The 23,773-nt window shown below is 43.2% G+C and overlaps 1 long non-coding RNA gene across 1 annotated transcript in view; it reads left to right on the top strand.

Moving 5' to 3' along the window:
• LOC122931286 overlaps positions 1-16,222 on the top strand; it is a 32,021-nt gene extending 15,799 nt beyond the window's left edge. Inside the window, exon 3 of the long non-coding RNA XR_006388228.1 lies at positions 16,123-16,222. This is a non-coding gene — a long non-coding RNA (uncharacterized LOC122931286). The remainder of the gene's footprint in view (positions 1-16,122) is intronic.
• Positions 16,223-23,773: the final 7,551 nt, after the last annotated feature.

Here is a 23,773-nt window from a genome sequence, read left to right on the forward strand (position 1 = left end):
ATGAGAGTGACAAGGGAGGGGGGAGTAAATGAGAGTGACAATGGAGTGGGGGGTAATGAGAGTGACAAGGGAGTGGGGGGAATGAGAGTGACAAGGGAGTGTGGGGGGGGAATGAGAGTGACAAGGGAGGGGGGAATGAGAGTGAGAAGGGAGGGGGAATGAGAGTGACAAGGGAGGGGAGAGTGTGACAAGGGGCGGGGTGAGAAAGAGTGACAAGGGAGGGGGGATAAGAGTGACAAGGGAGGAGGGACTGAGAGTGACAAGGGAGGGGGGAATAAGAGTGACAAGGGAGGGGGGAATGAGAGTGACAAGGGAGGGGGGGTGAGAGTGACAAGGGAGGGGGATTGAGAGTGACAAGGGAGGGGAGAATGTGACAAGGGGCGGGGAGAGAAAGAGAGTGACAAGGGAGGGAGGATAAGAGTGACAAGGGAGGGGGGTGAGAGTGACAAGGGAGGGGGAGAGTGTGACAAGGGAGGGGGGTGAGAGTGACAAGGGAGGGGGAGAGTGTGACAAGGGGCGGGGTGAGAAAGAGAGTGACAAGGGAGGGGGTTAAGAGTGAAAAGGGAGGGAGGGGGGAGAAGAGAGTGACAAGGGACGGAGGGGGGGGAGAAGAGAGTGACAAGGGAGGGAGGGTTGATAAGTGAGTGACAAGGGAGGGAGGGGGGATAGGTGAGTGACAAGGGAGGGAGGAAGGAGAAGAGAGTGACAAGGGACAGAGGGGGGAGAAGAGAGTGACAAGGGAGGGAGGGGGAAGAAGAGAGTGACAAGGGAGGGAGGGGGGAAAAGAGAGTGACAAGGGAGTCCCCAGAGCCAGACCAAGAGTGACAAGGGAGTCCCCAGAGCCAGACCAAGAGCCAGACTGCAGCAAGAGACCAGATCATTTTATTGTCCTGGTGGTAAGTAGACAATGCAATATCTTTATTATTTAATTGTTTAGTTATTAATACTACATCGGAAACTAATTTACCTCACATTAAGGCTCCATTTACACGTCCGCAATGTGTTTTGGCGATATACGGAGCCACGGATCTGCAAAACACGGAAAGCGGCAATGTGCGTTCTGCATTTTGCGGATCGCACATTGCCAGCACTAATAGAATATGCCTGTTCTTGTCCGCAATTGCGGACAAGAATAGGACATGTTCTATTTTTTTGCAGAACGGAAGTGCGGACCCGGAAGTGCGGATCCGCAATTCCGTGTCCGGGCAGCACATCGTGCAGCCGCATAGGAATGAATCGGTCCGCAATTCTGTTCCGCAAAATGCAGAATGAAATTGCGGACGTGTGAATGGAGCATAAAAGGACACTACAGTCCCAGAACCAGCACAGTTTAATGTTGTGGTACTGGTGTCTATAGCCTGTTCCTGCAGAGAAAAGACACTGTCTAGTACTGGTGTTAAAGGAGCACTATAGTGCCAGGAAAACAAACTCATTTTTCTGGCACTATATAGTTGTTAGGAGTGGGGCACCCTCGTGTCCCCCTCCCACTGGGCTGAAGGGGTTAAAACCTCTTCAGCCACTTACCTTTCTCCAGCGCCGGCACTCTTCTGGGAACTCTTCTCCCCGATCCTCCTCTCAGCTGCGAATGTGCATGCGCACGCATTCAAAACTATGTTCCGCATCTTCCCACTGTAATTTTCACAGTGAGCATCGCGGAAGCACCTCTAGCGGCTGTCACGGAGACAGCTACAAGAAGCTTGAATGACCCTAAGGGAAACATAGCAGTTCTTTTAATTCAAATGCTGAGAAAGGGGTGGAACATATTTGATGTCATGATATGGGCAGATCATCTGATAAGGGGGGGGGGGGGGGGCGGCAAAAATCCTTGCACCGGCCCTGTATAAAAGTATCAAAAAAGTATTGCAGACACTGCAAGCTCTTACTGTCAGTATAAATACTATAAATGCACCTTCTAAAAGATGCCATTACTTCTCCAGTGCCAACTTTATTGCCAAGAGCCTCTTCATGGTCATTTAACTGCTAAATACTGCACATTTTAGATTTTAAAAAAGCAAGCAATATTTTCCTTTTTTTTGTTGGTCGCATTTCAAAAGCCATTTTTTCATTTATATAGCTCGTGAAGGCTTCTATTTTCTAGCATAAGTTGTATTTTATTGGGAACATTAGCAGAACATATAATTTATTGATTAGCTTTAGTTTTTTTTGGGGGTGGCGGTGGATGATAAAAAAAAAGAAAATTTCACCATTATTGCCTATAGTGACAGGCAACCTATTAAACAATGCTTCTGACTTAGCCTAATAGGGAAATGCTTATGACATTCCATACAGGCACCAGGCCTGAAGCCTAACAAAGGCCAGTGAAGAGGCCTGTGTCCTGCACTGCATCACATACAGTGGCATGCACGTGAGCAATTGAGTTTATTATCCTTTGGCAACTTGCTGTTGGGCCACTATGGGTGATGCACTATAAGGGGTCATTTTTCTACTGGTACACATTATAAGGGGGGAATTAGTACTAATAGGGCACTATAAGAAGTTTTTTTTTTCTACTAGCATACATTATAATAGGGCATTAGTACTACTAGGGGCACAATTTTTTTCATTGGCACTTATTATAAGGGGGCATTAGTACTACTAGGGGTACTTATTCTTCTGGCACACCCTATGGGTGCTTTATTACAATTGGGGGCACTAGAGGCAGGCAAAGCATTATTATTTCTGGGGCATACTTTGGGGGCTTTATTAATGCTTGGGGAACTTTAGGGGGCATTAGTAATATTGGGGGCATTATAAGTGAGCTTATTTACTACTGGGGCCCACTTTGGGGACTTTAATGCTCCCGGGGGCATTATGGTGGGCTTTATTACTACTGGGGCACTATAGGGGGCATGTCACGGCTGAGGATGGGGAAAACCCTCAGCCGTGCGATGCCAGAAGATGGATGGTCAGTACAAGGCCAGGACAGGAATCAGGGAGCAGGTCACCTCCTATCAATCCCTAATTCTGACCCTGTCTCCTAGCCATATGAACAGACCCTGAAGGTAGGAGGGCTCATACACCGGAACCTGATATTCCTGCTAGCCCTCAGGGTGGCTCTGGACTAGGAGCTGGGTAAGACTACCTGTTCCTCCTAGATACGGACGAACAGGAGTCTCACTGGCCAAGTTATAACGAAAGGGGAACAGAAACAGGCATATGGCAATGGCAGGTAAGTGCAACTAGTCCCACACCTACCTGCCACAGACACAGAACCTGGAACCCTAGTATAAGTGCTGCTGTCCACAACAACACAAGAGACAGAGCACACACCACACAGGAAACCAGGAAACCAGGAAACCATACGCTGCAATAAATAAGCATAACACAAACACATCCTCATAACATTGTGTATCACATTTTGAGACCACAAGGGTGGCCCTCACTGGCAGATGGTATATGGGACCAGGAGAGTGCCTCCAGCTTACTACAAGGCTGGAGTACCCCTCAGACATCAGGTCTTAACTGAGGCTTTATAGCCCATGTAGCCACACCCACAATCAGACACACCCAGTGCACACACACTAGGAAGGAAGTTAACCCTTCCAACACCAGGGAAGGGAAGACATCAACTTAAAGGGGAAGTGCACACAACTCAAACCCTGTGCACACTAAACAGGGAATGTGCACACATATAAAGGCAGGTTGCCAGGTGCAACCGCATGCACATTGCAGCAAGCTGCCCAGCACCAGCTCAGGCTGCCAAACTGCAAAACAACCACACGTTGCCAGCGGCAACCACAAGTGAGGCAACATACTAGTGGCCCTCACCTGTGGCTGAACAACAACACCAGACCGCAGGCAACAGCATGCGGACACAGGAGTCACGACCAAGACCATGGTCGTGACAGGGCATTAGTACTACTGGGGAACTATATGGAGCATTAGTACTACTGGGGGCACTATAGGTGGGCATTATTACTTATTGGGGCATTTTTACTATTGGGGCATTGTGGTGGACTCTGCTACTATTGGGCACATAGGGGGAATTATTACTACTGAGGGACTATGGGGAAACTTATTACTACTGTTGGCACTATTATTACTATACTAGGGGCACAGTGGGAGAGAATTATTACTATTGGTGGAACCCTTTGGAACACTATTACTGTAGGTGGCACATTGGTACAGTATCAGCTTAGCACAATTATTTTTGGGGACATTATGTTAATGAAATTTTCTGTTAGAAGCAATATCTGCTGTGTGCAATTATTTTTTATGTCACTGTGTGGCAATAATTATTGAAGTGGGCACTATCTGTGTGGGATTAGTAGTTCCAGGGAGATTAACTGTTTCTGTAGTATAGTATTGGGGAACACAGCGGGCAAAGTATTAGGGGTGGCAGGATGAGGTGTTGAGAAGATGGATGGAAGATGGAAAAGTAGAAACGTAAGATATTATGTGACAAACTCTGCAGAGATGAGACATGGCTGAAAGAAGTCATCATGGCTGTCTGTTCCAAATAGAGAAGATGGAAAAAAGAGAACATGTATATCAGAGGAGATATCATTGGATGTAAGCGCATGTAAGGGATAACTATATCTATGCACATATACCCGGCAAAAAACTGGCTGCCCTGATGGCAACTCAGACTAAAAATAATAAATACATTCACTGCCTGATAGATAAATTTGGCCATAAAACCTATGAACAAATGGCGAAGCTGGAGCTCGTTAGGGAATACTTTGAAGATATATATAGTAGTAAAGTAAATAAGAGCGCAGTGGAACTACAATAGTTCCTAGAGAAAATCTGAATTATTTAATTAACTACTGATCAGAGAGAATCCCTAGAGGCCCAAACAGTCAGTATGTTCAAGAATTTCTTTTTATCCTAATGTATGCACAAAGATTTTTTTTTATCCTCAACATATTACAATGTGGTTGTTATTACTAGAGATGAGCAAATTTCTCAAAAATACGATTCGGTCGGTTCGCCGAATTTTCCAAAAAGATTTCATTTGATCCGAATTTTAGTGGTGAATCTCGTTAAAAAACAGCTATTTCCTGGCTGCAGAGAGCATGTATAGTGATGTAGAAGACTGTGCTTGCAAAAACACGCATAGGGAGCCTGCTGTGGTAGTCAAACAAAACTGTGAGTTAGTATGACATGCAGATTACAGGCGTCGCTCTTAGAATCACTGCACACTTCACTTATTTGGGCAGTTATGGGGCTAAAACTCACCAAATAGCTCAAGTATGAACTCAGCCTTACAGGTCAATGTTAGTGCCAGGTATAAAGAACCGTGCAGAAGCCCAAGATCCTACTATAGCGTGAAAGAGCGCACTCCTTTTACACTGTCGTCAGCTGATTCCACATAGATTTCTACAGAACCTGTTCTATTAAACGCTTATACAAGTAGAACCCTCCTGACAGGGTGGAGAGGTTGTCAGCAGTAAGTTTGTGTTGACGTCACTGATTATTTTGCCCTTCCTCTGATCCGTCAGAAAAATAACCCCCAAAAAATGAATCCTGTCTGTTAAGCATCTGCCTTCACTCGGTCAGGATTTGGTCAGTAATCCATCAGTATTGCTAAAGCCCAAAAAAAAAAACAGGAGTGAATTCAAAACAGAGATGACACATGAATGGAATATTTGCATGTCTTCTGTGTTTTGTAACCACTCCCACTCCCGGCTACAAGACGTACGTATATTTCCTATTAATACACCCTGTAAATGGCTGTAGAACAATGTACCTTCAGAGCAGAACGGCAATTAAGACATTTTTTTTTTTCATATTACACCCAAAAAAAAAAGTATAACAATCTAAATTCACCACAGAATGGCTAATAGGACGTACTTATCTTTTCTATTAATGCAGCCCATAAATTTCTGTAGTACAATGTAACTTCACCGCAGAACAGCAATTAAGACTTATTTTTTTTCTATTAATATACCCCCAAAAAATAAGTATAACAATGTAAATTCACAGCAAAACGGCTACAAGGACGTACGTATATTTCCTATTAATACACCCCGTAAATGGCTGTAGTACAATGTAACTTCACAGCAGAAAGAATGGCAATTAAGACATATTTTTTTCTATTAATAAACCCTCCCCCCCACAGCAGAACGGCTAATGGGAGATATGTATATTTCCTATTAATACACCCATTAAATGGCAGTAGTACAATGTAACTTCAACACAGAAAGGCATTTACGACATATTTTTTCTCTGGCTGTATCACACACACAGCTATCATTTAGTGCAGTTAGTGCAGCAAGGTGTAATAGAGTCGCTCCTATTAGCCAGGTTACACCCTGTTCTCCTTTTTATATTGTAGATAATGCCTTCCTATCCTTTCCCTACACCTTGAATAATATTTCCCTGAACTTATAAATCACAATGAAGTCTTTCCTAGCACTGTCCCTAGCACCTGTCACATTTCTCCCTGCACTAAGTGCACTGGAAAATGGCTGAATCCAAGATGGCTGGGGCTATTTATAGGGCTGTGACATCACATCTGGCTGCTGATTGGCTTCATGCATGGCATTGTGGGTGATCCCTCGTTCCCAAAGTTCTTTGCTCCATGTCCAAACATGTGCAGCAGCCATTTTAGGAAAAAATTTGATTCGTAATCACGAAGCGTAAGGAAATTCGACTTTGTTGCAAATTTAATTTCTCCGAAAATTTGGATCGAATTCCACTTTGTCAACTTCGATTCGCTCATCTCTAGTTATTACAAGTGGAAGTTCCGATTATGGCAATAGTTTTATTTGTATTTTGAAAAGAACACAACATATGTTTTTCCAAATTATTCAGCAAAATTACATTTTTGAAAACATTATTTGGGACATAATGACATTCATATCTTTTCCAACAGAAATCTGTTATTTGCTGCATACACAAATAATTTATAAAAATATATACACTTCAGCAAATGGCATGTAGACAAAGTTAATACAAGACACTTACTAATGTATTGTGATTGTCCATATTGCCTCCTTTGCTGGCTGGATTCACTTCTCCATTGCATTATACACTGCTCGTTTCCAAGGGTTACAACAACTGCTACAGCACAGATACAAGGTCGTCGGGCAGGAGTTGCTGCACATGCATGACTATGCGTTCTCCCACAGTCCTGGCCACCAGAGAGGTCCGTGCTTTTTCCTATAGTGTGCAAGCACGACCACTGCTGGATTGCAAAGTAGTCATAACCCCTGGATATGTATAATGTGATGGTAAAATTAATTCAAGCCAGCAAAGGAGGCAATATGGAGAATCACAATTCATTAGTAAATTCCTTGTATTAACTTTATTCACATGACAAATGCCATTTGCCAAGTGACACAACCTCTTTAAATAAAAATGTATGGTATATTTCCAGATCAAGTTACATCGATTAAGATTGCCCTGAACCAAGAATCTCCTTGCGAGTGCCACGTGCCTAGGGAGATTTAGGTTAACAGTCAAACAAACCTGGTTTTCAGGTGTCATGTCACATTTAAAGAAGCCCTGAGGTACCCCTAAAAAGAAAACCCCAAAAAGGACCACATTTTGGAAACTCAAGGAATAAATCTAGAGGTGAAGTGAATGCTTTGACCAAACAAGCGTTTCAAAGAATTTAGAAACACATGGCTGTGAAAATGAAAAATGAACTTTTATTTCCAATATAATGTTGCCTTAGCCTCAAATTTTGCTGATATTGTTTTTAGGAGCTAAAACATTTTTTCCCCCAATGTAGCTGTGTGAGGGCTTGTTTTTTGCAAGATAGGCTTATTTTTTTTTTGTATCATTTTGGGGTATATATGTCTTTTTGATCACTTTTTATTTAAAAAAATTGTGATGGTAAGATGGGTAAAAATGGCAATTGTGTCAGTGTTTTTTATTTTTATTATTTATGAGGTTCCTTTTGTGGTAAATATGATATGATAATTTTATTCTGTCGGTTGATACAGTTAAGGGAAGGCGATACCAAATTTACAGTTTTTAATGTTTTACTACTTTTTCAGCATAAAATCACTTTTGTGTTAAAAATAAATTATATTTTGCATCGTAATATACTAAAGTCCATAACTTTTTTATTTTTCACCAAATGTAGCTTTTCATTAGTATTATTTTGGGGTACATATGACTTTTTGAAAATTTACAAATGATCAGTGAGACCAATGGCTGTCTCTAGATTGACACGTGTGATAATTTTCCTAGATTAAAACGTAACATTTATTGTATTGAGTAATTAAAAACTTCACACTAGACTAACGTTTAAAATTGTCAGCTCAGCCTACTGTCTGTATAATGATTTTTTATTTTTTATTTTAAATCTTGAGTGATGGTTATGGCGTCTTAGGATGCATGTGCTGCTAACTGCCTTATTATTTTATTTTATTATTTTTGCTCTGCTTGGCTGCTTTATATTTAGCAGCCACCACAGATGTTTGCTGTTACCAGCTCTGTTGATTCACAGTGCTGTAGTCCGTCACAGTGGTTGGTGCGCTCTCGCTCCTATTTGTTTTGTTTAAGGCAGAAGCTGATGCACTATTCCTCCTCAATGCCCCCTATCTGACTGTTTCTCTTTGCTCTCCTAGTAGCTTGTACATAGTAGGCTAAAGCTGTCTAAAATTCATGCTTTACAGCACTCTGCGCCCCAACATGTTTCGCCAATTTAACTTGGCATCTTCAGGGGAACGGGCAGTCGAGCAGACTGCCCGTTCCCCTGAAGACGCCAAGTTAAATTGGCGTCCACCTCTGGATTCATAATGCTTCCAGTACAATGGCCCCATTGTTTGCATGTCTCAAATCAGAACATTTTAACATTAATCCAGAGGCAACAGACGCTTTTATACCCTGAAATATATATTGTCTGATGCCCCTTGCACTAGGCATCCCTGACTATGGCAAGACGTTTGTATTATTTTGTCATGAGCAAGCAGGGCAAGCTAGTAGAGTCCTCACCCAAGACCATGGAGGCAGAGACCATTGGGGTATTACTCAGTAGTTCTGGACATAACATGGGATTCCCCTTTTGTGTATGAGCAGTTGAGCTGATACAGATCTCTGCAACCCTCTGGTGCTGCAAATGCCCCATGTAGTATCTGAAATTTTATAGCAAGCCCAAACCAAACATCTTTTCCCAGCTAGACTCGCCAAATAGGAGGTTTCGCTCCTCACAGCCCTAATATAGGCACTGTATTACGTGTTGCAATGTTGTGAGTCCATCCACCTTGCTACTGGTGGATTCACAAAAGGGGGGAAGGGCTTGGAGGGAGTGGGGAACAAGGTGAAATCCAGTCCCTAATTTTTCAATTAGCCAGTGAGGAATGCCAATTTGACATAACACATGATTTTTAAATATTGACGGATATGAAAACAAATGGGTTGGGCAATAGTAATAGTGCACCAATTTCCAACCCTTATGCTAAGTATTTTGTACATAGCTTGAGATTATGGGAAAATAACCAAGAAAGATTGCCGTAGTCCAAAATGGTGAGACAGTGATACAGAAACCACTCCCATCTAGTTGCCTGGCACAAGAGGTGGAGCTAAAGGCAATCACTCCAGGTTATAATCTAGGTAAGGGAAAAGAGGTGAATATCCATGCAGACTCGAGGTATGCATTTGGTGTAGCACATGACTTTGGAGTCATTTGGCAGAGCTGCAATTTTTTTGACCTCTGCTGGTAAGCCTATAAAGAATGCTAAAGCTGTAAGACATGTTGAAGATGTCAGTACACACTAAAGATTCTCTGGGGAATACATTGTCAGATCAGGCAGCCAGAAAGGTAACATTACTCCTCTTAATGGCAGCTGCCCCAACGGCCATGCCTGCAGTAGACATATAACTGCTACCAATCCTGAAAAACCAGACATTCCTTCACAAGACAAAGGTATGGATGGAGTTTCCACACTAAGGCCTGCCTGTCCAATTTTTTTTTCCATGATGGCCACACTGTCCCAGTCAGTCATCCATAACATCAAGGGAGCAATGTGTGCCATAGTTTACACAACTATTTGCCCTGGGGGTTACATAAAGTGGCTGCAAAATTTGTACAGGGATGCCTTATACATGCAAGGCATAACACTGGTAGGCCTACCTGAGTACCCAGGAAGTGCACCCCTAGACCAGATTACCCATTACAGAGATTGCAGGTGGGCTACATACAGCTACACATACAGCTACCTAAGGTGGTTAATTACAAGTATACCCTGGTCCATGTAGACATGTTCTTGGGATGGCCTGAAGCCCAAAAGTTTATAAGTTAATTGGTTTGTAGATATGCGATCCCAGAGACCATAGAAAGTGACAAGGGCATACATTTCACCAGTGAACTCATGAAAGAGATTATGGTAACCCTAGGGATAGAACAGGACTCCCATGTGCCCTAACACAAAGTAGTGGCAGGGTGGAATTCTTATACAGCACCGTAAATTTTAAAATTCTGAAGTGGAGAAAACAAACTTGCCCTGGATTGAGTATCTACCTACTTGCCTTCTACTCGGCCTGAGTCAACCATAGAAGAAAGAATAAACTATTTCCATATTAAATACTTTTTGGCAGTGTCCCAAAGAAAGAACTGTACTTTCTCCAGCAGATGCAAGCTGCTCATGGGTCACTGTCTAAGTACGTACAAGGACTACATAAGCATCTAACTGAAACCCATAATCAAGTTCTTTCTTCCATCCCAGATCCCAATTGCATGCAGCAATGCCTGAAATTACTAACAAAAGGGGGGATTTGTGAGAGAAGTTATTATGAACATCATCATGTCTACTTCTTGTGAAGGAAATCATATAGACACCATAGTTTCTCTGCCTTCTCACATTGGGCTCTTTGTGTCCCTTATTCTTATATTTTTACAGTCTCTAGAACAGAATATTCTAAACTCAAGGCTAAATGTTTAGTGTTCACTTTTGTGAGAATTTCACAGCTTTTTGGCTAGAGCTGTAAATGTTATGTATACTGAAGGGTTAAATAGAATAAGCTATATGATCTGTATGAATGAAAGGATGTTGGGCGACATCATACTAGAGGGTGAATATTTACATTAGCCTTATTTCCATATAAGGAATTGTTTCTACTCAGCACCATTGTATATATGAACCATATCTGTTTCCTGTATGTATAAAAGGCCGTATTGTCAAGATAAAATCAGAGCTGTTTCTAGGACCATACTGTGTGTGTTGGTGTCATTGACATAGCTCTCCAGACGCCTGTCATTGGGGAAAGAGGAATCAGGGTGCATACAGAAGCAGATCCCTTTCAGCTGGGGGCTCGTCTAGGATAGAACACACAGGAATTTGGTAAGTACAGAAACTCCCTGCCTTTAGGACTGGGGAAATTCCGATGCTTTCCGAAAACTCTGTTGTTTCTATCTTGAATCCACTTCAGACACACTGAAAGGAATAGTATCTATCTTTAGGGAAGATAGACTTTAAATAGACTATTGGCCAAGTCTAAAAGATAAATTCTTTAGGGAAAGATTTAAAAGAGGAATTCTTTTGGGAACAATTCAAATATTGTCTGCACCCTGGTTTCTCTTGTCAGCCAATTTCTATTGCTTCTTATCTGTCGCTTTCTGATGCCCTATTTTATGTTATGATGTTATGAAGCATTAAATAATTTTATATTATGCTGAAGGTAAGCAGCAAATGATACTGTGAAAACTGTACTAACTTTATTGTGTGTGTCCTGGAGAACCGTAAGACGCCCCACCACTCTGGCGAGGGGAAACCCGCTAACCCAGAAACTGGTGAATGCAAGTGACGGTTTTAAGGGATAATACTAGCAGACAGTTTAGAAGGAAGTTGAGCATAGACATATGTCCCCTCTACCCAGTTGACAGGAATTGTCGGAGCCTTTACGGTTCAGTACAGCCAATCCTGGGGAGAGTTCTGCTCTGCCTCCGTCTCAATTAAGTTATAAGAAATGGGTGCAATGCAAGGAAAGGTCCCTCCACCCCTCCGTATGTAGGAGAAACATGTAAGGATTATGTAGCCCGGTGTCTGTGGAACTGATTATTATTTAGTTACTCCCTGGGTGGATAATATGGCAGGATGGACAGAGGGGATGAAGAGTATAAATTCGTTCCCTCGGGAAGGAGCTAATGACACCTTCCATATGGACATGGTAAAAGAGTTATGTTTGGGTGACACTGAAGCTTACCCATATTATGGTCCAGACCCCCAGTGGAACATGCAGTATATGAAGTTGGGAGGGGAAAATTGGCTTACTTATGCACCATATTGGTATGACAGACCAAATAAAAAGGTTAAGAAACAGAAGGCAGAGAACCAGGAGGGATATAAAAAGAAACATGAGTTAGAAAAATAATGCACAAGGGTGTTCACTTCAGAAGCCCCCTCCTCCCTATTTAGGAAATATCCCACAGATATATCCATCCCTTTCAAAAGATGACTTAGATTTACTGGCTGGATATACTGCTACCAACATCCAACCACCTACAGCTCCCCAAGCCACCTCCGCAGTTGCCCAAACCTATGCCTGATCAGAGTGGTCAGGATCCAGCGGCTGGTGCTGTTGGTGATGGGGATGTCATATCTCCCATGCGCCTTAGATCACAAAAGTATTTTCCCAAACCTGAACATATACCTCATCCTGATGAGGACAGTGACCTTGAGGAACAGTTCCCTTTTATGACTGTAGGGGACACCTTGTTAAAGAAACCTATTGAAGTAGATGATATTAATAAGATTGTTAAACACTACCCTAAAACCTCTTCATCTTCATCTGGGACATTTCATTATTTGAAGAGAGCTTGTAAAGGGAGATGTCTGACTCAGGAGGATATGCACCTTATAATAGATGGGAAAGTTGGGCACAATTTCCCCTGGGATTGGAGTAAGGTCCCCTCTAGCACTGTAGAGCCCCCGAATACGCCGGCTGGAAATTATAAATTAAATGCTGAGGCAGGCATAGACACAATGTGGGAAGAAATTAAGTGTGAAATGGAGAGGTGTTTTCAGACTAGGTCCTCGTTGCCGACTGCTGTAGCCTGACTGTAAAATAAATATCAGGAGAGTCTGTTATAGACTTTTGGAAGAGGTTTAATGAAGTTTGGACTCTGGAGGCAGGAATTAGTATTCAGGATAATATGCATTCTATGCTCATTCAGACTTTTCTTACCAATCTACAGCCACATCTTCAGCTTACTGTTAAACAAATGATCTCTGAATGGCCTAGTCTTAATAAAGATCAATTCCAAAATAAGTTAATGAAGAAAGATGCGGCGGGTTGTTTTGAAATGGTAAGACCTAAAGGGGCCCATTACCAAACTCAGGCTAGGAATTGTCCCTCGAATCAGCCCAATAGGGGAAGTGGCAGAAGAAGGGGTAGAGGGCCATGCTCTGGGAGAGGGGGGAATAATAGAAATCATCGTCCTGCAGGTTGCTGGTTTAATTGTGGTAAGACTAACCACTGGATCAGTCGATGCCCTTACCCACTCAGGCAACATGCCCTAAATGATACCCAAGCTCAAGGCACCCAACCATATCCACAAGCTCAGATCCGAGATCTCCCCCCCCCCCACTGCCACAGCCCCAGAATAATACCCCTCGTTTTCCCGTAGCCTGGGGGCAGCAGACATCACAATGAGGATGCCCGAGGGACAGTATTCCCAGCATTCACTCTTATAACAAACCCACTATAAGTAATCACCACTGATTGTGTTAACAATGGAGGGATGTCCTCTCCCTTTTCTTGTGGATTCTGGTGCTACTGGTAGTACTATATGTGAGGATTATTATAGTGGTCCAAGAGAGAATGCTGAGCCCTCTGTGGGAATTAATAGGCTACTAACCAGATCTTATAAAACTCCTCCCCTCTCGATCCAACATCCATACAAGCACCAGTCAATGTTCATACACAGTTTTAGGATCATTCCAAATTGTCCTGTGAATTTATTAGGGAGAGATTTGTTTGTTCTGTTAAGGTTGCAGTTGGGGATTAGCAAGACTGGACACCTACATGTCACATCCTCAGTTATGCCCATTCATGTACCAAAGGGAAATTGTTTTTATATTTGGAATGCAAACCTCAGGATCCGCTACTTGATCCGGTTCCTCCTGAGGTTTGGGCAAATACTGACAAAGATGTTGGCCTTATCTCCTGTACACCATATAAGGCAAGGCTTAAGCCCGGCGCTGCACCTGTTTATATTAAACAATACCCCCTTTCCCCAGAAAAAGAAAAGGGGATTGAGTCTATGTTGATGGAATTCCTAGAGGCAGGGGTTATTGAGGAAATTATTTCCCCCTATAATACACCTATTAACCTAGTGAGAAAGGCTGATAATACCTTTTAAGTTTGTCCAGGGTCTTAGAGCGGTAAATGCACAGATCATACCCATAGCCCCTGTGGTTCAAGACGTACCATCTCTGCTATCGGCTATTCCTGCCCATACAGAGTTTTTCTCTGTTATTGATTTAAAGAATGCATTTTTTTCTGTCCCAGTTGACCAGGAGACACGGCTACTCTTTGCCTTCACATTTAAATTTCGCCAGTATACTTGGTGTAGAATTCCTCAGAGTTATGTAGACTCCTCAGTAGTCTACTCCATTGTCCTCCAAGTTACACTACGCCCTTGGACTGCCCCTCATGGTTCTGTCCTTCTACAATATGTGGACGATCTCCTCATATGTAGTTCTACTCGGGAGGCCTGCCAGTTAGACTGTGTTAGTTTATTACTGTGGTTATGTGAATGTGGTCACAAAGTTTCTAGGAAGAAATTACAATAGTGTATGGAAAGTGTTGAGTATTTAGGCTTTGTTCTCTGTAAAGGTGAGAGGAAAATCAGCCATGCCAGAATTACCGCAGTACTGGGTCTGCCCCACCCACAAACCAAGAAAGACATGTTGACCTTTCTTGGCATGATTGGTTACTGCCGCCAATGGATTGCTGATTGCTCCTACTATGATAATATTCTGAGACAAGCCACTAATACTGATATGCCTGACTTCCTTAAATAGTCTGATGAAATGTTACAAGCTTTTAGTCATTTGAAATGTGCAATGGTTTCAAGTCCTGGTTTGGGCCTACCCGACTATGGCGTGATGTTTCACTTATTTGCCAGGGACAATTGCAAAACCATGGCAGGAGTCCCCGTCCTGTCCCCGCCCTAATGACAACACTTATCATGCAGGATACGCTGTGGTTGAACTCCCTGATGTTATTCTAGAATCGAATCCTTTACTTTTTCAGTCAGCCCAAGCAGCTGAACTGATTGCCCTCACTAGAGCTTGTTGTCTTTCTGAGGGGAGAGATGTAAATGTATACACCGATTCCAAATATGCCTTTTGGGGTTGTACATGATCATGGGATAATCTGGCAGAGGAGAGGCTTCATAGCTGCAGATGGGAGGCAAATCTCCTGGCCACCATCCAATTACCAAGCAAAGTTGCTTGGGGAGCAAAGGCAAACACTGACCTCATTCGGAGAGATTTTTTTATACCAAGTCTTAGATCAAAGGTACAATCTTATATGTCACGGTGTATTATATGTCTCAGAAACAACCCAAATAATTCAAAGGCCCAACACCAGCATCTGAATTATCCGACTTCGCCATTCACTCACTTACAAATTGACTTCACCCATATCCCAAAGACTGGAAGAAAGCAGGAGTATTCCCTTGTAATTGTGGATATGTTCTCTAGATGGCCGGAGGTTTTTCCTACTACCATTGAAACAACACAAATTGTGGTAAAAGTTTTGTTATAAGAGATCATCCCCAGATGGGGGTGTCCTGTTCAAATTGACTCAGATAATGGCCCAGCTTTTGCGTCCAGGGTATGTAAGGAGCTTTCCAAAGCCCTTAGGATTGACTAGAAGTTCCACCTCCCTTATCACCCACAGAGTTCCGGGGTAGTAGAAAGGATGAATAGAACAATTAAAGAAAAAATAAGGAAAATTACTGGAGGCATGTTCACTAATTGGAAAAAGTTCTTGCCTATAGCCCTAGCAGAAATTAGGATGCAGCCTAATAAGAATACTGGTCACTCACCATTTGAGGTCCTAATGGGAAGACCCTTCCCCAACCCTTGGGGTCCAAAGGCCCCCGTGATAGAAAAAGGGGATCTAGAAGTAGTACAGGCAGAATATGTGAGGAAACTTGTAGAAATTTTTGATCAAATTGAACGAGATGTTGCTCGTGCCTCTCCTTTCTCTCCACAGGAACCTACGCATCCTTTCCAACCAGGAGACGTGGTGATAGTCCAGTGCCTGGCAAAAAGACGAAAACAGACTGAGTTCCCGTTTGGACCACCCACCCGAGTGGTAGCAGTCACCAGAACAGCAATTCTCACAGAAGAGGCTCCAATCTGGATTCGCTGAATAAAGAGGGGAGCTCAGAAGAAGTTTCCCTGAAAAGTGCCTTGCCATAGGCTGAAGATGATGACCCCACACTATTCTGGGAGATTTGTTTGTCTGCTGATAATTATTAATCTTTGTGTTTTTCTTGCCAGTCTGGCATATTACTACATGTATTTATCACCCAGAGGAGATGAGTTTCTTCTGCGGTGCACCAAATAATCAGTCAGTATATAAAAGAGCTTCTCCCGTCCCCTTTTATTCTGAACAGAATAGTATAGTCAGGATGGCAAATGCCCTAAATGTTAGTTCATTGTGCCTTAAAGACTTACAGAGCCCATGGGATCTTATACAAACATGTGCTATTGCTGTGCCTACACCCGATGAATCCCTCCTTGGGTGAAGTCTAGTCGATGGCTAACAATGCACAATCTTTTATTCCCTTGTATGACTTCTGTGGGGAGTGTCAGAAATTAGGAAATAGCAGTGATAATATTAGAATAATTACTATTGATGTGACTACAGCAGAGGCTTGTTTTACCTAAATCTCTGAATCATACCTCTATCGCCTTATCAGACATGCTTTTTTTTTGGTACAACATGCCGATTATATATATGTGCATTGTCAATATACCTGGATACATGGTGTCTTTGTTATTCATGACAATTGTATTTTCTAAACAATAATGTACCACTTTTCCAATTTTCTGCCTTCTTTAAAAGAAAAAATCAATAAAAAGAGAATTGAAAAGAAAGAAAAGACATGCTTTTAGATCTACAAGGTGTAAGAGGAGCAGTGCTAGATACTAGATGTCAAGATTTTAAAGGACTGTGTTTAACCACCTCCCGACCGCTGTACGCGTATATGCGTCCGGGAGGTGGTTGCTTTACTCCTCCTGGACGCATATACGCGTCTTCTCGCGAGACGCGAGATTTCCTGTGAACGCGCGCGCACAGGCGCGCGCGCTCACAGGAACGGAAGGTAAGCGAGTGGATCTCCAGCCTGCCAGCGGCGATCGCTCGCTGGCAGGCTGGAGATCCGAATTTTTTAACCCCTACCAGGTATATTAGACGCTGTTTTCATAACAGCGTCTAATATACCTCCTACCTGGTCCTCTGGTGGTCCCTTTTGTTAGGATCGACCACCAGAGGACTCAGGTAGGTCAGTACAGTCCCACCAAACACCACACTACACTACACTACACCCCCCCCCGTCACTTATTAACCCCTTATAAACCCCTGATCACCCATGATCACCCCATATAAACTCCCTGATCACCCCCCTGTCATTGATCACCGCCCTGTCATTGATCACCCCCCTGTCAGGCTCCGTTCAGACGTCCGTATGATTTTTACGGATCCACGGATACATGGATCGGATCCGCAAAAAGCATACGGACGTCTGAATGGAGCCTTACAGGGGGGTGATCAATGACAGGCGGGTGATCACCCATATACACTCCCTGATCACCCCCTGTCATTGATCACCCCCCTGTCATTGATCACCCCCCTGTAAGGCTCCATTTAGACGTCCGCATGATTTTTACGGATCCGATCCATGTATCCATGTATCCGTAAAAATCATGCGGACGTCTGAATGGAGCCTTACAGGGGGGGTGATCAGTGACAGGGGGGTGATCACCCTGATTACCCTGATCACCCCCTGTCATTGATAACCCCCCTGTAAGGCTCCATTCAGACGTCCGCATGCGTTCTGTGGATCCGATCCATGTATCCATGGATCCGTAAAAAATCATGCGGATGTCTGAATGGAGCCTTACAGGGGGGGTGATCAGTGACAGGGGGGTGATCACCCTGATTACCCTGATCACCCCCTGTCATTGATAACCCCCCTGTAAGGCTCCATTCAGACGTCCGCATGCGTTCTGTGGATCCGATCCATGTATCCATGGATCCGTAAAAATCATGCGGACGTCTGAATGGAGCCTTACAGGGGGGGTGATCAGTGACAGGGGGGTGATCACCCTGATTACCCTGATCACCCCCTGTCATTGATAACCCCCCTGTAAGGCTCCATTCAGACGTCCGCATGCGTTCTGTGGATCCGATCCATGTATCCATGGATCCGTAAAAATCATGCGGACATCTGAATGGAGCCTTACAGGGGGGGTGATCAGTGACAGGGGGGTGATCACCCTGATTACCCTGATCACCCCCTGTCATTGATAACCCCCCTGTAAGGCTCCATTCAGACGTCCGCATGCGTTCTGTGGATCCGATCCATGTATCCATGGATCCGTAAAAAATCATGCGGATGTCTGAATGGAGCCTTACAGGGGGGGTGATCAGTGACAGGGGGGTGATCACCCTGATTACCCTGATCACCCCCTGTCATTGATAACCCCCCTGTAAGGCTCCATTCAGACGTCCGCATGCGTTCTGTGGATCCGATCCATGTATCCATGGATCCGTAAAAATCATGCGGACGTCTGAATGGAGCCTTACAGGGGGGGTGATCAGTGACAGGGGGGTGATCACCCTGATTACCCTGATCACCCCCTGTCATTGATAACCCCCCTGTAAGGCTCCATTCAGACGTCCGCATGCGTTCTGTGGATCCGATCCATGTATCCATGGATCCGTAAAAATCATGCGGACATCTGAATGGAGCCTTACAGGGGGGGTGATCAGTGACAGGGGGGTGATCACCCTGATCACCCCCTGTCATTGATAACCCCCCTGTAAGGCTCCATTCAGACGTCCGCATGCGTTCTGTGGATCCGATCCATGTATCCATGGATCCGTAAAAAATCATGCGGATGTCTGAATGGAGCCTTACAGGGGGGGTGATCAGTGACAGGGGGGTGATCACCCTGATTACCCTGATCACCCCCTGTCATTGATAACCCCCCTGTAAGGCTCCATTCAGACGTCCGCATGCGTTCTGTGGATCCGATCCATGTATCCATGGATCCGTAAAAAATCATGCGGATGTCTGAATGGAGCCTTACAGGGGGGGGTGATCAGTGACAGGGGGGTGATCACCCTGATTACCCTGATCACCCCCTGTCATTGATAACCCCCCTGTAAGGCTCCATTCAGACGTCCGCATGCGTTCTGTGGATCCGATCCATGGATCCGTAAAAAATCATGCGGATGTCTGAATGGAGCCTTACAGGGGGGGTGATCAATGACAGGGGGGTGATCAGGGAGTCTATATGGGTGATCACCCCCCTGTCATTGATCACCCCCCTGTCATTGATCACCCCCCCCTGGTAAGGCTCCATTCAGACATTTTTTTTGGCACAAGTTAGCGGAAATTTTTTGTTTGTTTTTGTTTTTTCTTACAAAGTCTCATATTCCACTAACTTGTGTGAAAAAATAAAATCTCACATGGACGCACCATACCCCTCACGGAATCCAAATGCGTAAACATTTTTAGACATTTATATTCCAGACTTCTTCTCACGCTTTAGGGCCCCTAAAAAGCCAGGGCAGTATAAATACCCCACATGTGACCCCATTTCGGAAAGAAGACACCCCAAGGTATTCCGTGAGGGGCATATTGAGTCCATGAAAGATTGAAATTTTTGTCCTAAGTTAGCGGAAAGTGAGACTTTGTGAGAAAAAAACAAAAAAAAAAATCAATATCCGCTAACTTATGCAACTTATGTCTTCTTTCCAAAGTGGGGTCACATGTGGGGTATTTATACTGCCCTGGCTTTTTAGGGGCCCGAAAGTGTGAGAAGAAGTCTGGGATCCAAATGTCTAAAAATGCCCTCCTAAAAGGAATTTGGGCCCCTTTGCGCATCTAGGCTGCAAAAAGGTGTCACACATGTGGTATCGCCGTACTCAGGAGAAGTTGGGGAATGTGTTTTGGGGTGTCATTTTACATATACCCATGCTGGGTGAGAGAAATATCTTGGTCAAATGCCAACTTTGTATAAAAAAATGGGAAAAGTTGTCTTTTGCCAAGATATTTCTCTCACCCAGCATGGGTATATGTAAAATGACCCCCCAAAACACATTGCCCAACTTCTCCTGAGTACGGCGATACCACATGTGTGACACTTTTTTGCAGCCAAGGTGGGCAAAGGGGCACCTTTCGGATTTCGCAGGCCATTTTTTACACATTTTGATTGCAAGGTACTTCTTACACATTTGGGCCCCTAAATTGCCAGGGCAGTATAACTACGCCACAAGTGACCCCATTTTGGAAAGAAGACACCCCAAGGTATTCCGTGGGGGGCACGGCGAGTTCCTAGAATTTTTTATTTTTTGTCACAATTTAGCGGAAAATGATGATTTTTCTTTTTTTTTCTTTTTTCCTTACAAAGTCTCATATTCCACTAACTTGCGACAAAAAATAAAAAATTCTAGGAACTCGCCATGCCCCTCACGGAATACCTTGGGGTGTCTTCTTTCCAAAATGGGGTCACTTGTGGGGTAGTTATACTGCCCTGGCAATTTAGGGGCCCAAATGTGTGAGAAGAACTTTGCAATCAAAATGTGTAAAAAATGCCCTGCAAAATCCGAAAGGTGCACTTTGGAATATGTGCCCCTTTGCCCACCTTGGCAGCAAAAAAGTGTGACACATCTGGTATCGCCGTACTCAGGAGAAGTTGGGCAATGTGTTTTGGGGTGTCATTTTACATATACCCATGCTGGGTGAGAAAAATATCTTGGTCAAATGCCAACTTTGTATAAAAAAATGGGAAAAGTTGTCTTTTGCCAAGATATTTCTCTCACCCAGCATGGGTATATGTAAAATGACACCCCAAATCACATTCCCCAACTTCTCCTGAGTACGGTGATACCAGATGTGTCACACTTTTTTGATGCCAAGGTGGGCAAAGGGGCACATATTCCAAAGTGCACCTTTCGGATTTCACCGGTCATTTTTTACAGATTTTGATTGCAAAGTACTTCTCACACATATGGGCCCCTAAATTGCCAGGGCAGTATAACTACGCCACAAGTGACCCCATTTTGGAAAGAAGACACCCCAGGGTATTCCGTGAGGGGCATGGCGAGTTCCTAGAATTTTTTATTTTTTGTCGCAAGTTAGTGGAATATGAGACTTTGTAAGGAAAAAAGAGGAAAAAAAAAAATCATCATTTTCCGCTAACTTGTGACAAAAAATAAAAAATTCTAGGAACTCGCCATGCCCCTCACGGAATACCTTGGGGTGTCTTCTTTCCAAAATGGGGTCACTTGTGGCGTAGTTATACTGCCCTGGCAATTTAGGGGCCCAAATGTGTGAGAAGTACCTTGCAATCAAAATGTGTAAAAAATGGCCTGCAAAATCCGAAAGGTGCACTTTGGAATGTGTGCCCCTTTGCCCACCTTGGCTGCAAAAAAGTGTGACACATCTGGTATCGCCGTACTCAGGAGAAGTTGGGGAATGTGTTTTGGGGTGTCATTTTACATATACCCATGCTGGATGAGAGAAATATCTTGGCAAAAGACAACTTTTCCCATTTTTTTATACAAAGTTGGCATTTGACCAAGATATTTTTCTCACCCAGCATGGGTATATGTAAAATGACACCCCAAAACACATTCCCCAACTTCTCCTGAGTATGGCGATACCAGATGTGTCACACTTTTTTGCTGCCAAGGTGGGCAAAGGGGCGCATATTCCAAAGTGCACCTTTTGGATTTCACCGGTCATTTTTTACACATTTTGATTGCAAAGTTCTTCTCACACATTTGGGCCCCTAAATTGCCAGGGCAGTATAACTACCCCACAAGTGACCCCATTTTGGAAAGAAGACACCCCAAGGTATTCTGTGAGGGGCATGGTGAGTTCCTAGAATTTTTTATTTTTTGTCGCAAGTTAGTGGAATATGAGACTTTGTAAGAAAAAATAAAAAAAATAAAATCATCATCATTTTCCGCTAACTTGTGACAAAAAATAAAAAGTTCTATGAACTCACTATGCCCATCAGTGAATACCTTAGGGTGTCTACTTTCCGAAATGGGGTCATTTGTGGGGTTTTTCTACTGTTTGGGCATTGTAGAACCTCAGGAAACATGACAGGTGCTCAGAAAGTCAGAGCTGTTTCAAAAAGCGGAAATTCACATTTTTGTACCATAGTTTGTAAATGCTATAACTTTTACCCAAACCATTTTTTTTTGCCCAAACATTTTTTTTTTATCAAAGACATGTAGAACAATAAATTTGGCGAAAAATTTATATATGGATGTCGTTTTTTTTGCAAAATTTTACAGCTGAAAGTGAAAAATGTCATTTTTTTGCAAAAAAATCGTTACATTTTGATTAATAACAAAAAAAGTAAAAATGCCAGCAGCAATGAAATACCACCAAATGAAAGCTCCATTAGTGAGAAGAAAAGGAGGTAAAATTCATTTGGGTGGTAAGTTGCATGACCGAGCGATAAACGGTGAAAGTAGTGTAGTGCCGAAGTGTAAAAAGTGCTCTGGTCATGAAGGGGGTTTCACCTAGCGGGGCTGAAGTGGTTAATTTGTCTGACCATTCCAGATCGATCCATCCCATATTCAAGCATTACATGAAACTGCCAATAATATCAATAAGGATGTTGATTCATCCTCTTGGTGGGACTGGTTATTGAGCTGGCTGCCGGATTTGAGTTGGTTAAGAACATTATTTATCAGTACTATAATTATAATTGCTTCCTTGATTATCATATGTTATTGTATCCAATGTATCCCTTCCCTGATACCGATTTTTTGTGTAATGTGTCCAAAACCCACAAATCCTGGACAATCATATGCAACTTACCTGTCCATGAGAGAAAGAAGATAAGTCATATTCATGACTTAAGAGGGGATTGAAAGGTTAAATATAATAAGCTATATGATCTGTATGAATGAGAGGATGTTGGGCAACATCATACTAGAGGGTGAATGTATTTACATTAGCCTTATTTCCATATAAGTAATTGTTTTTACTCAGCACCATTGTATATGTGAACCCTGTTTCCTGTATGTATGTATGTATGTATGTATGTATAAAAGGCCAAATTGTCAAGATAAAATCAGAGCTGTTTCTAGGACAATACTGTGTGTGTGTGTGTCATTGACATAGCCCTTCAGGAGCCTGTCATTGGGGATGAAGGAGGAATCAGGGTGCATGCAGAAGATTCCTTTCACATACAACTGTCTTTTTTTGAAAGGGTATATACAGTGCTGCCCATAATTATTCATACCCCTGGCAAATTTTGACTTAAAGTTACTTTTATTCAACCAGCAAGTCATTTTTTTACGGGAAATGAGATAGGTGTCTCCCTAAAGATAATAAGACGAAGTACAAGAGGCATTATTGTGAAGAAAATAATAATAATTCTCAGCTTTTATTTACATTTGAGCAAAAAATACAAGATGTTCCACACTGTGGAAAATCTCAGAGGGCTAAGTCGGAAGCCAAAAGTGACACCTGTGCTGGCCAGGAGGATAGTTAGAGAGGGGAAAAAGAACCCAAGGATGACCACCAAGGCCATCCTGGTGAATCTAGGCTCTGCTGGTGGCAATGTCTCAAGGCAGACAATTCAACGGACACTGCACAATGCAG

This window comes from Bufo gargarizans, chromosome 3 (genome assembly GCF_014858855.1).
Source record: "Bufo gargarizans isolate SCDJY-AF-19 chromosome 3, ASM1485885v1, whole genome shotgun sequence".
Classification (NCBI taxonomy): domain Eukaryota; kingdom Metazoa; phylum Chordata; class Amphibia; order Anura; family Bufonidae; genus Bufo; species Bufo gargarizans.